Source organism: Nothoprocta perdicaria, unplaced genomic scaffold (assembly GCF_003342845.1).
Source record: "Nothoprocta perdicaria isolate Ctin4 unplaced genomic scaffold, notPer1 scaffold_127, whole genome shotgun sequence".
In the NCBI taxonomy this organism is placed as follows: Eukaryota; Metazoa; Chordata; class Aves; order Tinamiformes; family Tinamidae; genus Nothoprocta; species Nothoprocta perdicaria.
The window spans coordinates 2155252-2170317 of record NW_020454394.1 but is presented as its reverse complement, the minus strand read 5'-3'; the positions used below and the strand labels follow the sequence as shown (position 1 = coordinate 2170317).

The window sequence follows — 15066 nt, the reverse complement described above, 5'->3', positions numbered from 1 at the left end:
CGTGTTGAGGACGGGCAGGTTCTTGCAGCTCCTGGGAGACCCTGTGGAGCAGATGTTCCCCGCGATGGTCCAGGAGGCACCAGCCGACAACCAAGCGCTGGCTCCTCTCCTTTCTCCTTGTTGCTAAATGTCCTGAGCAYGTAGCTAAGCAGGGATTTGCACCTTGCCGTTACCACAGCAGCATTTCATTGGAGGGGTTGGAGCTGGCAAGCCACTGGGAACGGGAAGGACAGCATTACCTCATGGRAGGTTACAGCTAAAGGTAAAGACTCCTAAGTCTAAATCATATATGTTAGGCATCTGCTCAGATTTATCCTCTACTAAAATCTCCTTCCTGCTTCAAACTCCAGAGGGAATATTAGTCTCCCTGTTTCAARGTGGCCTTTGCAAACACCATCTGCCCTCTACCTCCTGAGCCCACCTGCTTAAGCATTCAATACCTAATTTTCAGAGAAAACATGTTGAAAAAAAAGCTCCGTAGTTACCCATGCTGTTTTGGAAAACAGAGCTAAGGCTAATGGCTCTGCTGAAAATCTTTCCCAGAGTTGACATTATCAATCTTGTTCAGACATCACAGTTCTAAAACATTCATGGACAAATTTCTGGGTTAAATTCAATTAACAGCAAACTTTCACACTGTATCTTTCAAATAGATCTGGGCTGCAACACATCAGCTTATGTGAGGTAATGCACATTACAGAGACAAAGCTTATCTATAGTCTGTGAAAAAAAATGCAAGACATCCCACAAGATTTTGGTGACTTGTCCCACTGTGGGCCTTTTTAAAACAGAGAAAGTATTACCAAACAAAGTTAGGAACAACAAAATATTTGTGATATTAGCTATATCGGAACATCTTTAGGAGCTCCAGTGAAGCCAGTGGAATTTCTAGCAATTTTGCATTTGTGACTTTCTTAAAAGCAATAGGGAAAACACATATGTTGTCACAGTTTACTCAGGCCATCAGTCTTGGCCTTAAGTACTGTTAGATGCTCTTAAGTGCTGTTAGAAATATATTGCCACACACGCTCATACTTACATACAAGAAAAGTGGCACAGGATTCACTCCGTAAAAATTAAAGAGACCTAACATCCACTGTTAGGATTGTGTAAGTCCTGTCAAATAGATCTCATGTCGTTCTTCAAAAGGCTTACAAAATCGTATTATAAAGGTTACTGAGTGAATGTAAGAGACAAGCTTTCCAAGACAGTTCATTTCGTTTGGCATGCCATTCAGTCTAAAAGAAGCAGTACCGTACCACACTAGCAATGCATACATTAAATGGTTTGAGAGCTGCCTGAGCAACAGGGCACAAAACAGAGCTATCAGCGGGAAATCATCACTGAACTGGGTATCAGGGGGCACTTCTGGCTGCTGTGATATCGAGATTGATGACCCATCCCAGTTTTTTCAGATGTATAGGATGAAATATGTGTATTACAGGCAAGATGATCTAACACTGTATATAGTTCTGATTCTGTATTTTTAAGGGGTCAGTGCAAACAGAAAGGACTGTACATGCTTCCAGAGTTAAGGATAACATATTGCAGTATAAGATTTAAAGGATTTGGTCTTTAATTTATCAGTACTGAGAGGTAACTTGACTTATGTATACACATCTCCAGGGGGAGAAAACACTAGATCCTTCTGGACTACTTAATCACACTGAGAACAGAKTAGGAATTAATTTCTGAAAGCAGAAGCCAAACAAATTCAAACTAGAAGTAATGCACACATATTTAAAAGGAAGGATGACTGATCAGTGAAGCAATGTCATGGGATGGGACAGATCCTCTCTCTTTTAAATGCTTCATACATAATGGGACATCATACAGGAAAAAATGCTCATATCAAATTATAGCCTCAATGTAGGCCTAACTTGATGCATGTTAAGGTCTTATGAGGTCAAACTAACAAATCTAATTAAATCCTTTTAAATTCTGTCAATCACCAACATTTGTTGCTATCCTGGTTGCCCCTGGTTCATGCCATGAACATGGGGCACTTTCACTGGAGGTGCTGCCTGTTGTGTGACCGACTCCAAGAAGCAGATGCATATACTACTTTCCAGATCTTTGCAATCACTTTGGGCATATGGAAACACCTCCCAAAAGGGAAAATGGACCACAGGCAAGCTTGCCTCAGTTAACCTTTCATTGCAAGGCTGCAGGGTCAAGTTCTGCCTCTTCAGCTGTGACTTACCCCAAAATTTCTGTAGACTASGATCAAAATTACTTGACACACATCTCTTCTAGTAACTTATATCCTCATGTTGCTTAGTTTTCTGATCAAAACTGCCTTAATATCCTGCATCCTCCAACATCTAACTCATCATCCCTGTCAATTTCCTCTCTCACACAGCCCTGGTCACTCGTATCTTCCCATCTCTTCTGCTCTCAGCTCATTTCACGTCTCATACCACTTGGACCCACAAATTCTAGCTCTTTTGGTCTTCTCAGTAGATATTTTTCTCCAGACATTTCTCAGTTTTGTGGTACCTAAAATTGTTCCAGCTCTTCTGTCCATTCTGTTTCCATAGAGAGCATGTGTGTGTGCATGTGTGCACATGCGTCTTTTCAAGCCCTCTGGCTTTCACATTGTATTTTAAGAGAGGATGTAGACAGGATTTTGCCAGATTATAACAATATTTGGAGGGTTTACGTGAAGCAATTCAGCCTAAATATATGAAAATATACTGCAAGGGTAATCTCAGACACCAGCTTTTCAACTTTCTCTCTTCATTCCTATGTTATTATTTTGAAGCCCCRCTTTCCAGACTTCAGGTGAGAGGCTGCATCTCCTTCAAACTACATCTGGGCTGAGGTATCTTGGCCTTATGTGAACAGGTGCAAAAGTCGTGGCTCAGGAAAGAAATATGAGGTTGATAGTATCATGCAATTGCCACTCACCTTCAAACATCTGCTGGGTTTAGCAGAGATGCCACAAACTGAGAGGGGAAGGTATGGCCAAGGACAACAGCTCATTTAGAGCCATCTGTTCAGTGACACTTTGGGACATCTGGGTCCATACAAGTGATGCAAGATGGGACGAAGAATCAATAAAAATAAGGGATAAGGAGAAAGAAAACAAAGTCCAAAGAAGACAAAAAATTCATTGCCTTATTATTAATCTTTCCTATAATCTCAGCCTGCGTCATAATGTCTTATGTAAATAATTTATGCAAGGCTTCTCCAATAGATTGTGAATCATTAATGTTCGTTTTCTTCAGTCATTATATCACAATATGTTATCAGGAACCAGGCTGAATCTTAATTTAAAAAAAAAGTTCAAAAGGCTATTTGGTTTTGAAACATTTTCATACTGAGAGCTGAGGAATCTGAGAAAGAGCAACTCCTGCAGTTAGCACTCCTTTTCTTCAGAGCGTATAGTCTTTCCTTTTTGCTTGGGAAATGACAATACAGAAATGACAACACTCCTTCCAATTCCTTTCTTTGACAGGAAAAGTACCATTTTCGCTATCTGGCTTGCTACTTACTTCATCACTTGGGCAATTAAAGCTGTGATTTTGGCATGAGAATATTCAGTAGACTCATGAGAAAATGTGAACACAGAATGGAGGAAGAAAAAATACTTATTACCAAGAGATTCCCAAGCATGTTTGCTGCACAGTCTACAAGAGCTATCCCAATGCATGAGTGCTGGAAACATCATGGAACAGCTCAGCTACCAGTCACTTAAGGTGTATGATTAGATSTCCAAGCTCCAGCAATGTCATTGGGCTCATTTTGGTTGCTCACTTATAGGCTTCTAACACTATTTGAGGTGTCCTCTGCCCTGGCCTGGACAATACATGACTCAGGCTTTATAAGAAGCTCATATCTTTCTGGTGCAGTGATTATAAGTCAAACAGGAAATGCTAAAACATCCCAAATGACCCTAAAAATCTCTGAGCAATTGCATCAAATTTTAGACATACCCTATTGCAATTGGAGCTGCATTGTCAGCTCACATGGACATACCTACATTCAGCACTCAAACCTTATTTCTTCACATCCCCTGCAGCTTATGTGAAAAAATATTTATTGGGATTATACCTTCTCTCACGTGCACACACACATGCACTATGCATCTCTCGCATCCCTCTACCAAGCCAGAGCAAATCTAAGGCCTTGTCAGCAGCTTTCCTGTTGAAAGAGAAAGCAATGACTCAGAGGAACCTGTGTTTTTACCATTTAATTACAGTGCATACACAGATAGGGTGAATAAATCATCTGGAGTCACAAAGGCCAATCTCTCTCTTGGAAGCCTCAAAACACACACCAATACACAATTGTGTGAATTCAGTGCAAGATCTGCTTTTTTCTATTTACCTGAAGAAATCTATACTTCAAAAAACCATACTGTGTAAGCAAGTGTATTGCTCATACATAAAGAGGAAAAAAAAAAGAGTGAAGGATTACTTACAACACCAGGTCATCTCYAGGGTAACAACATGCATTAGGGAAACACTGAGGTATAAATGTCACAGTWAAATGTACCTTGAGCCTGAGTCCAGGTGAGACCATAATGCATGAAACCAATAGGACTTAGTTACCTGATTTGAGTTAGGACTATGCATTAGTGATGTTCTGATGGGAAGGGAAGTAAACATCTACTTAAGCGCTTTGCTAAATCACAGTCTGTTAGCTGGGGTTTGCAAACCATGACATGCAGATCACCGCAGGTCCTCACGTTTGCAAGGCTCAGCTCAMCTCACAGCTCAGCTTCACAGTGGTCCTCAAGGCTGCATGCTTGGCATGTCCCCACATCAATGATCCCTCTGTGAAAGCCTTTTCTTTTCCKTAGGAAAACACAGAAAAAAAAATCTCCCAGGGACACGAGAGAGAACAAAAAACAGCCACCCAGTCCTGTCAGCCAAACTCACAAGAGTAACCCTGTACAGGTCATCACTTTGAAATCTTTTCATGCTTCTACCTGTCTCATGCCAGAGGTGGCTGCAGAGCCAGAATTATATATTCGGTCTCCAATAATTGGGAGGTGAAATATAACAGGTCARGGGCAACTTACAGGATGTCGATAAATGCTGAGGTTCCCTAGATTTCATTCCCACTAAGAGTCCATTCATTGGACAGCCAAGTTTGAGAGAGTGACCTTCCATAYGACGGAACCTATTTTTATACGTTAACAGGCAACTATCTTCATAGGAACCATAGGACAGTTCAACAGAAAGGGGAGCAGGGGGGAAGATGCTCRTCAAAGTGAGGAAGGAGATCAGAACTTACCATTAGAGAGGGCAATCTCAGGTAYGGACAGATGAAATGGTAGATCTTTTAAATGCAACTTTCACTGAGGTGTTTAGTTGGAAAATGGTACTTTCCTACAGCTCAGGATACCCGAAAGCATCTGTCATTGTACATAAGTATATCTATGTGCATATGTCAGCTCTAGATGGCATGGATAGACACCAGCAATGATTAATAGCTTGACCTTGATGTTGTATCCAATGTGAATACCAAAAGAAGCATTGTCCTAGTGATATCAAAAATGAAAAATATTAGAACATGAAGGATGACAAAGATCTATTGCTTTCAAGCCATGAGGCAAATAAAAGTGGATAATGCTTAGTCCTCAGAGCTAAGTTGATGTCACCGTATTTGCTCTTTTCAGAGTGAAAAAAACAAATCTGAATTATTAGAAGGTCCATTAATGAGTCCAGAAAGTAATCCTCAATCAATGTCAAATAAAAAAGGCAAAAGAAATTTGTTGTGATTCACATTTGTTTCAGGAAGATATAACTATGGACATCTATATGCCTTATGAAAAGCAGCTCTTCTACGTGTTTTTTTAGGACAATATCTCTGTGATGATAATATTTTTGATTACATTAAGAAAAAAAGTTAAGATAACACATAAATATATCTCATGTTTTAATAAACAGCACTTTTCTCAAGGCAGTATGCATATGTACATTCATATCCATAGGTAGAAATATAACTACTAAAAAAAGTTCCTAGTTCCTAGTTGTCATTTTCAAGGTTTCTTCAGTCAAATTTCAAAATTCTAACTAAAATGCTCTACATAGTCTACAAAGAACTTGCCCAAATACAAAAGCTTATTGACYATGGAACTAAAGTATAATAATGCTGTATGTTGGCAGGCTACARCCAAGCCTACAGGTACTACTGGATGCTTTACTGTTATGTTATATTGTCCGTTTACACAAATATGTATGTGGATATACAATAATTATAAAATTTGCAAATGCTCACTGACTTCAAGGCTATTAGGATTGGATACAGTTCTTACCTGTGCCAAACACCAYATCTATCAGTGATTAAGAAAACATCAATGTCAAAACCTTCTGCTTAACATTTCACTTGCAAAGGCAGAAAGTCAAAAAAAAAAGTCTCCTTTACCTACTTATACTGCCTTCAAACATTATAAAACCTACAAGCCTTAAAAAAGTCATTTGATCTAATTGTGTTTACAGCGTACTGTAATTAGGAAGATCCATATTTTCCTTGATATTTTCTAGGAGCAGATTGCACAAGTTAGAATAAACTCCACAAAAACAGTTCAATAGGAATAAATCAGGCCAAATTTTGCTCCCAAGCTTAAGACCATTGTAATTAAGGATAGCCTGCTTTCTGAAGTTGTTGGAGCTTTTCACATGTTTATCATTTGGCATACACTCACACATCTTGCCTCAAAATTGAAGCACATTTCAGTGAAGCTACTCCAGCTTCATAGGTAAAGGTGAATTTGCTAAACAGAACCATTAATAATTCCAAGCCATTGTTCTTGATCAAATTCTCCCATATCATCAACTCCCTAAGAATATCAATTAAATGAACTACATTTTTATGCCTCTTAAGCAATYTTGTTAATTATAAATGGTACTTGGATGCTGAGTACATAGTAACTCTATCAGCATTTTCCCCCTTGAACACAGAATATTCTACTGCTTTTAGCATTGTTCTATTTATCAGTTTTTCTACAGCTCTTTATTATGCATTCAGTGTCACTAAAATTAACACATATTTATGAGATAAGGTGCAACCTCTTTCCATTTAGGCTGGCAGAAAATGGCTCATATCATTTTGTGAAATAAGAGAGCTAATATTAAATGGGATTTCAGGTCACAATGTGAAGCCTCTCCTCTCTCTTTGTTCACAGACACGGTTCACAGGAGTGTATCAGTTCACCCACAGACAGGAAGAGCCTGCTCTCTGCAGAAGATATCTGGGTCGTACTGCAGTGTAGAAAGACAAAGAAGAAAGGAAGAAAAGGAGACAAGGAGGAAAGGATAACTCTGAATTCAGACATTTTAGTTTAGTATAAAATATACAGCATGTGATCACTCTGGCTGTCTTTAATTGCAAATGTCTTCCAATTACTGCCATAAGTATTTTCCATTTAGAAATCCAAGTATATTGCCTTAACTGTGGTCCTTTCTGCTACCAGATTCATGAGAAGATCTGAGTGAGATCTGTTGTAATTAAAATCAAAGGAGACCAAACTGGTTAAGCACATTTTTTACTGCTAAGAAGTAATGGAGCAATTCAGCCAGTTTGGATTTCAACAAAGCAGGGTCTTTGTCCAAATCCTCCCCACAGAACCCTCCCTTTATCGGTGTATGTTCCATAACTTCCAAACAGTTCTGGGAAACTGAAGTCAGGTACCTCAAGAGGATGTCTTAGCTGTGAAGCAGAGGAGAGCTACGAAGTACTTGTTAGCACTCTTCCGTGATCTTCAGTACTTCAGCTTTAGAAGGAATAAACATTTCCTTTTGCCTAGCCAAGATCCTTGCTGCACATTTAACATGTTTCATTCTAGCAGAACTTGATACTGCAATGAGCCAGTGTCAAAAATATGACTCATCTCTGAACAAGCCTGAGCACAAAGGAAAGAAATGGGCAAGCCAGCACTTTTTGCAAGAGGCAGATGGAGTTTGATACAGCCATGGGAAGGGAACCCCTCTCCGTGGAGTGAGACTTGAGTCTTGTCTGCACAACATGCAGAACAGCTTGTCCACTGGGCAAACAGGTAAGAAAAGAAGGGCAGATTTTCTTCTAGACAGGGATGAAACATATAAACAAATGGGCATGTTTTCCCAGGTTATTGCAAGAAAACGGTCATCCTGTGGAGCTGCTTCTGCCACCTTGCTGCCCACACTGAGGATTGCTTCCCAACAGTACATCCCACAACATCACAGCAATGCAGTGCAATATGCAGCAYGTCATGCTACATTGCAAGCATCCACTGTGCAAGGTTCCTTCTCTCCCTCTACTTCCAATCGCACAGGAAATATTAGCAGGAGAGGAAAAGAGGCGATTGGTTCATATTTATGCTGTTCTCTGTTCATGGCAAAAGCAAGGCAAAAAAACAAAAAGACAGCTAATACGCAAATCACAAAGCAGCAAAAATATAATAGTCTTTTCTGTGTTGAACCATATGAGTAGCCCTCAGAGGGGCCTGTATTCTCTGCAGGTAAGTTTTGCCTGAAATAGTTGAGAGACCCAAAAAAGATCTGCATCCTGACAAACATTTCCAAGGCTACAGACGTGTCAGGAAGTGCCAGCAGTCACTCTCAGCGGGTAAGTCAGCTGGGCTCTGCAGGGAGGCACACACTTCAAACTGCAGCACAGCACGGAGATACCCAACCTATTTTAAATGGGTTCATTTGGGAAAAAGAAAGAAAAAGGCAGTAAAACACAACATCTTGAAAATCAGCACATCTCAAGACACCGACTGAGTTCTAGTGCCACGATTAGATTGCTCTAGATACATGAAGCTCCCAATCTAATGTATTTTTAGCAATCTCTAGTGTCTCTGTACTCTCTGGAGACCATGGTCTAGACTTACTTACAGAAATAATTTGAGACATTTAACATATTGTTATATCAGGTTTTGAATTCCTAGTTCAGGCACACTGCTAAGCATTTGGAAGTGTGAGAGGTTCACACAGCATTCTCAGGATCCAAAATTAATGACAGCCTGCAAGCCACCTCCATTTTCAAGAGCAATAAAGACCAATATCGGAAGTTCTCAAGTGACAGGAACTTTTGATCAGATGAAAACAATTGCAAACACTACATCATGAAGTCAGTTGTAGTGGGGAAAAAAATTTGAATCTCATCCAGCTTCCCCTATATCCATTCCGTTCTAATTGCTATTGAGGACCACTCTATTGAGAGTTGTGCCAACCTTAGGCAGTTAAAAATATTTATTTATATTAATGCTGTTTTGCAACTGCAACCCTTTTTAAGGTAGAGAACTAGCTGTCTAACATCTGTCTATCTCTCAGGACTACTAGTTCTCATCCATAACTTCTAAAGACAGCAGATCTCTGAGGTTGGATATTGTGCTACCTGCRGTGATTGTTCTGTGGTCCCCAGCTCTGCAGGCTGAAGCAACAGAAGAAATGCCTGAGGGAATCCAAGGCTACACCAACCACCAGAAGTGAGCCCAAATGCCTGTATGCTCTGGTCACAGGGCAGCACCTACAAGATGTAGCATAGTCTGAATAAGTTTGTAGAATGACGAGAAAGACTCATCTCAAAGGTTATTTCATGTTTTTGGTACTTCTTGATATGCCTTGGGATAAAAAAAATAGGTTTATGGGAGGAAAAAATAAAAAGAATACATCTCTAAAAACCACTAATTACCTTGTAAGATGTGCACACAACTCATGACAAAATCTGTACCGTAAATCTTGCTCTGCACGCAACCCACTGATAACATGAGTTATAACAGCCACAAACACAGAATGCTTTGCTTTTCCCTCCAGCTATAGTAATTTTTATTTTTAGCTTAGGATGTCCTTGGTCCAGTGGCTGATGAGCTTTTGTCAGATAAGACAAAAGTGACCCCTCAGGGAACATGAGAAATCAGGAAGGAGCTGTCCTCAAGATTCCTCACGAGCAACAGCTCCCTGGAGGCAAAGTCTGAAGAACTGGAGTGCAATCCTGTTCAAAAGCTGCCTTTCCTGGTATATCCCACCCACTGACGAACGGGCTGTCAGGAGAACTGTACTGTCATTCAGACTGTTTGCAGTAAAAAACAGCATGTTAACCCAGCTGAATGGGTTGAGTGCTCCCTGCACTCCTAGAGGGATAGACTGTTGCTGATGGAGTCACGTTTACAACCTGAGAGGAAGGACCAGCATCTCTTAAAATAAAAGGCAAAAGCGTGAAAGATGTTAAAACTAAACGCCCATCACAATATAGCCAAACATCTTCTGAAGTCAGACTATCTAGTACAGGAAGAAAAATAAATAAATATATAAAACTACAGAATAAAACTACAGAAACTACTACAGAATATAAAACAGAATAAAACTACTACAGAATATATAAAACTACTATAAATATATAAAACTCTTTGCTGCGCTCCCAAGAGTCTAGAGAATTAGCATTTGAAGTGCTCAACAGACAGAGCTGACCATCCAATAGCTTTTCGAACAAGCTGGACTTGTAGAAATACTACAGGAAGGAGAGGAATCTACTGAGATGAGTTTTCCAGTATATTTAGCAGGAGACTACAGTTTGGTTTACAATATGCCCAGTCTCTTGGGCAGTTTACCCCTTCTCTAACAGGTGACCAGAAGAAGGCAAAGACTCATCTACTGTTACTAAACAGCTGAATTTTCACTGTAATTCACTTCTTGAAATGTATATCAGAAATGATGGATGCAATGCTGCTGGACCCTAAACATTACAAGGTTAAAGAAGAAAYGGTCTACATCAGAAAGAAAGCATTTGGGGCCATGTACTTCAGGGTACCTGAAAAGTATTTGTGTAATACACTATCTTCTCCTTTATAGTGAAGACAGCAAAAAGTATTAAGCTTCAAGTACAGCAACAGAGACTCAAAAGCAGGAGAAAAAAAAAAAAGGAACTTGTAATAGTAGTGATAATGAATAGAAAAGAACAGAATGAGAAAATGAGATGAGAAAATATCTGGAGCAGATGTGAATTTTCATCACTGGATGTGATAAAAGTAATGAAGAAGTGAACTCAGCCAAGGGTCATCAAAGAATGACAATGTTATAATTATTACAGTTATTTTGCTGGAGGGTAAACTGAGGGATCACTTGAAGTCATTTCCAGTTGTCCAATTCTATGACTAAATAATGAATTCAAAGGGTAAACAGAGATCCCACATGTAAAACCTCTAAACACAAGCACAAGGAATGACAGAGATAGCGTTTTTGCAAGCAGTCAGAAATCTTCCAGTGGTCATCATTGCTAAGGAAAACATTTGTGGGCTCTAGGTTGAAACACATGCAGCAATGTAATGAATAATAAACTCTTATAGGAGGAGAGTCAGAAGTGAATAAAAATTCACCTTTCCTACAGCAGAAATGAAAGGACGTTGCCATCATTTATCCAGCTTGGCAGATACAATAATTTATAGCACATGGTACAAATTGCTGACGAAGTAAAGTACTGCTAGGATCTGTCTCAAAGAGAATTGCTAGAACAAGGAAGTGTGATAGGAAATAGCATCCAGCTTGGGAAGCTACAAAACAGCGGGAGAAGAATTCAACATATTTGCAGAGCAGCTGTCTACTTATGCCCCAGACACACACACAAAAAAAGAAACAACATGGACCAAGTGACATGAGAACATTCCAAGTTGTTAAAAATATAACCTTCTAAAAGCTCAAAATGAAGAAAGCTTCACCATGGAAATAATTCAGGCAAATAAGGCACTTATAATTACTTATGCATTCAGCTGACTATTAGCCAAATAACGTTGGCAGCAAGCGCGTGGACACTATGCCAATGTGATGGTAGCTGTTTTGGCCAACAGAGCCAGAATTAAACTTACAGAGTGGCAGCTCAAGACAAGCAACCAGAGCTCTTCAGGGGTTATTGCAGTGGGTATGGCTTGTCTATGAATTAGCATACAAGGGTCCCTGTAACAGATATTAGTGAGTTATACAACTACCCCACACAGACAGTCTCCAATCCACAATGCCAAGACAAAAGGAAAGTTTAGAAGAAAAAAAAAAGAAAAAAAAAAAAGACCCAGAAGCAAAGGACAGGGATATTCAGGATGTCACCAAGAGAGCTAGGAAGATCCACATCATCACAAGCCACTAGTCTTTACAAAGGGCTTTCTTGGTGTCAGTGTGTAAGGATAAATAACACGAACAGCTAGTAAGGGTCTGTAAAATGAAAAGTGCCAACATACTGCATTCCTTCCCTTTCACGGGGTCAGGTAATCCAGAGCATTCCACTGACGGATTCGGGACAGCCACCCTCCATCTGGAGCCRCTGCTGTCGCACTCTGTGTACTCGAAGTGGTAATCTGTCTGCAAACAATCACAAAGAGTTTCAGTTTCATCATTACATTTACATATTAAGCTCATTAATCAAGACTGGGATTAGCAASCTCAGTTATAATTAAACCAAAAAGGGAGCACTTGGCATGGAACGTACTGTGCAGTGCTCTCACTGCCTTGATGATCATCCTGTATTGTGGCAGACCAAGCACAATGCACATTGGTTGCCATGCAGCACAAATGCTAAGGTGGAGGGTGGAATTTTTATAAAATCCCGAGAGAGAGGCACAAAATCTGATATAATTTTTTCTCCCTAGTCTCATCAGCAGGACTGAGCTCAAACTACGAGCCATTGTGGTACTGACTGCCTAGACACCCAAGCTTCTTCCATGGTTAGTGGAACAAGCTACCTTCAGACTCAATCTCTCCCACGCTGGATTGGAGGTTTAAGATTTCTTCCACCTTCCATGGATGCCTTCCTCTCTTCACTGAATTCAGAGGAAGCCTATGAATTTAACTCAGCACTGGGAAACTGCTGAAAATATCATGCAGAGTCAGCTCTCAAGAGTACCCCAAGGCAGAAAAAATGGTATGAGGGGAGACCATTCCCATAGTCTGTGTTACTGAGATAATGCATTAAGTGGTCTGAGTAAGAATGAAGAAATTACCCAGCATTATCTAGGAAAGAACTTTAGCTACTGATTTCATTTATAATATGGATTCAGCTCCTAGATACAGGTCTTCAGCTGCTAGATACAGGTCTAGACTTCCACCTAGTCACTTGTCTATGCTTGGCTTTGTAGCTTCGTTTCCCTATTCATAACCCCTCAAATTCATTTAATCTCTGATTTGTCAGAATAAATCTGAGGAAATTCTCACCCTTAGACAGACTTAGGGTCAAGCTGGCAGAACTGGCATATATCTTTCTTCAGAGAAAACAGACCTACATTAAAATGATATATCCAGGCAATTCCCATGAGGTGTCTCCACGTGGGCTAGGCCACCTTCAACTGCCTATACAGTTGATGATCCTAATATGCTTCCATGCTCATTAGGATTATTTTGTGGGCAATCTTTTCCTACTCTTTCTATGGTCCCTTGCAGTGCTGACATCCTATATGGTGAAGCAGAAGAAGGAGGCATGAAGTAGATAAGGGCAGATCCATGCTAATTTTCATACAGATCAGATMAACTCCATAAATATTCAGCTGATTCACAAGGAAAAGGTTTGTAATTGTCCCCTTGTTTGCTTATAGAAAAACAAATGATAAGAAAATTAATATTTCTTCTACTGTTAAAAGAGCTTTCCAGAGATCCCTGCCTATTAAGTGCTACCCGAACATCATTAAAATATTTTCTATCAAACTGCAAAAAAAATATTTTCTATCAAACTGCAAATCATATTCTGATTGCTCTGGAGTTAATACCCTCATGGTTCCATAAATATCTTTCTTTGTAGCTAAACCAAAAGATTAAACACATAACTAATAGCACATTGGAAAGGAAAATTATTTGTTTCAAAAATAAAGCAAAGCATAAAAGATACTATCAAATCCTGAGCTACAAGTAAAATGTGCTAGAGCATACTCTCAAGACTATGAATTTACTCAATTAAAATTTGAATTTTTCCCTTTTCATCTTTTATGTATTCCTCAAGGAACAGTAAAAATAGTCCTTAATCATCTGTTTATTGAAATCTGCCTATAATGAAACCAGAATACAGAATTAACATATCTATAATAGCTCCATCTCATAGTTTGTATCACATATGGAAAAAAAAAARAAAAAAMTATTAAATTATGTATGCAAGACAGGAACAACAGGAGCAAAACAAATAAAAGGATACTGAAAATCTCCAAATCTAACTCATGTTCATAGATCCTCTTTTTCTGATTTCATAACTATAGACAGCTTTTTGGTGTCAAACATCCAGGTCTCCCCCATGCCAACCCTCACAAACACCTCCAGGACGTTTACTGAACATGCAGCCACTTATCAGGGCTCAAGGGTGGGGATACCTCAGAAATGGTACAGGTTGAATGGAAGCTGGACCACAGAGCATTGTGCTGTGAAGAAAGACTCTGAGTAACGTTGTCTGAATGTCAATTTATCACTGGAAACTTAAAATTCAGAGTAACAGAGAGCAACAAAAGTGCTTAAGAAAAAAAGGTTTTCTCTTTTCCTTCTAAATTCAGGTAGAAAAGTTAGGGCTACATCTCTCCTCATCCCTGGAAACCCTCAGTTGGCCAGATGAGGTTTCCAGGGGAGACAGAGCCGATGGGTGTCCCTCCTTCTGGCTACCACACCGCTGCCTGTGACTAGCCATGTCCATGGAGGAGTCTAAAGTATCAAAAGGGAGGTTACACTGTGCTCAGTTCCCTCCTGAAGATTTTTTGATTTTTTTTTTTTTTTTTTTTTGGATCATCTATCAGGTTTTCAACCAAACTGTAATTCCAAAAAAATTACTTAAAGGACTACGCTCTTCACAGAATCACAGAATATTTAAGGTTGGAAGGGACCTCTCAAGATCATCTAGTCCAACCTTCCTGCTCAAGCAGGCACACCTAGAGCATGTGGCACAGGGTGACAGCCAGGAGAGTTTTGAAGACCTCCAGAGAAGGAGACTCCACAACCCCCCTGGGCAGCCTGTTCCACTGCTCTGTCACCCTCACAGTAAAGAAGTTSCTCCTCACCTGGAGACGGAACTTCCTGTGCTCCAGCTTATGGCCATTACCCCTCGTCCTATCGCTGGCCACCAGTGAAAACAGCTTGTCCCCTTCCTCCCTGTATTCTCCCTTCCTGAACTTATACA

The 15066-nt window shown here is 39.8% G+C and overlaps 1 protein-coding gene across 1 annotated transcript in view; it reads right to left on the bottom strand.

Annotated features, from left to right (window-relative positions):
* The window catches only part of KIAA1324L (KIAA1324 like), a 46322-nt gene extending 34042 nt beyond the window's left edge, over positions 1-12280 (bottom strand). The window contains exon 1 of the mRNA XM_026033284.1: positions 12164-12280. The gene's annotated coding sequence lies outside the window, so the exon portion shown is untranslated. The remainder of the gene's footprint in view (positions 1-12163) is intronic.
* Positions 12281-15066: the final 2786 nt, after the last annotated feature.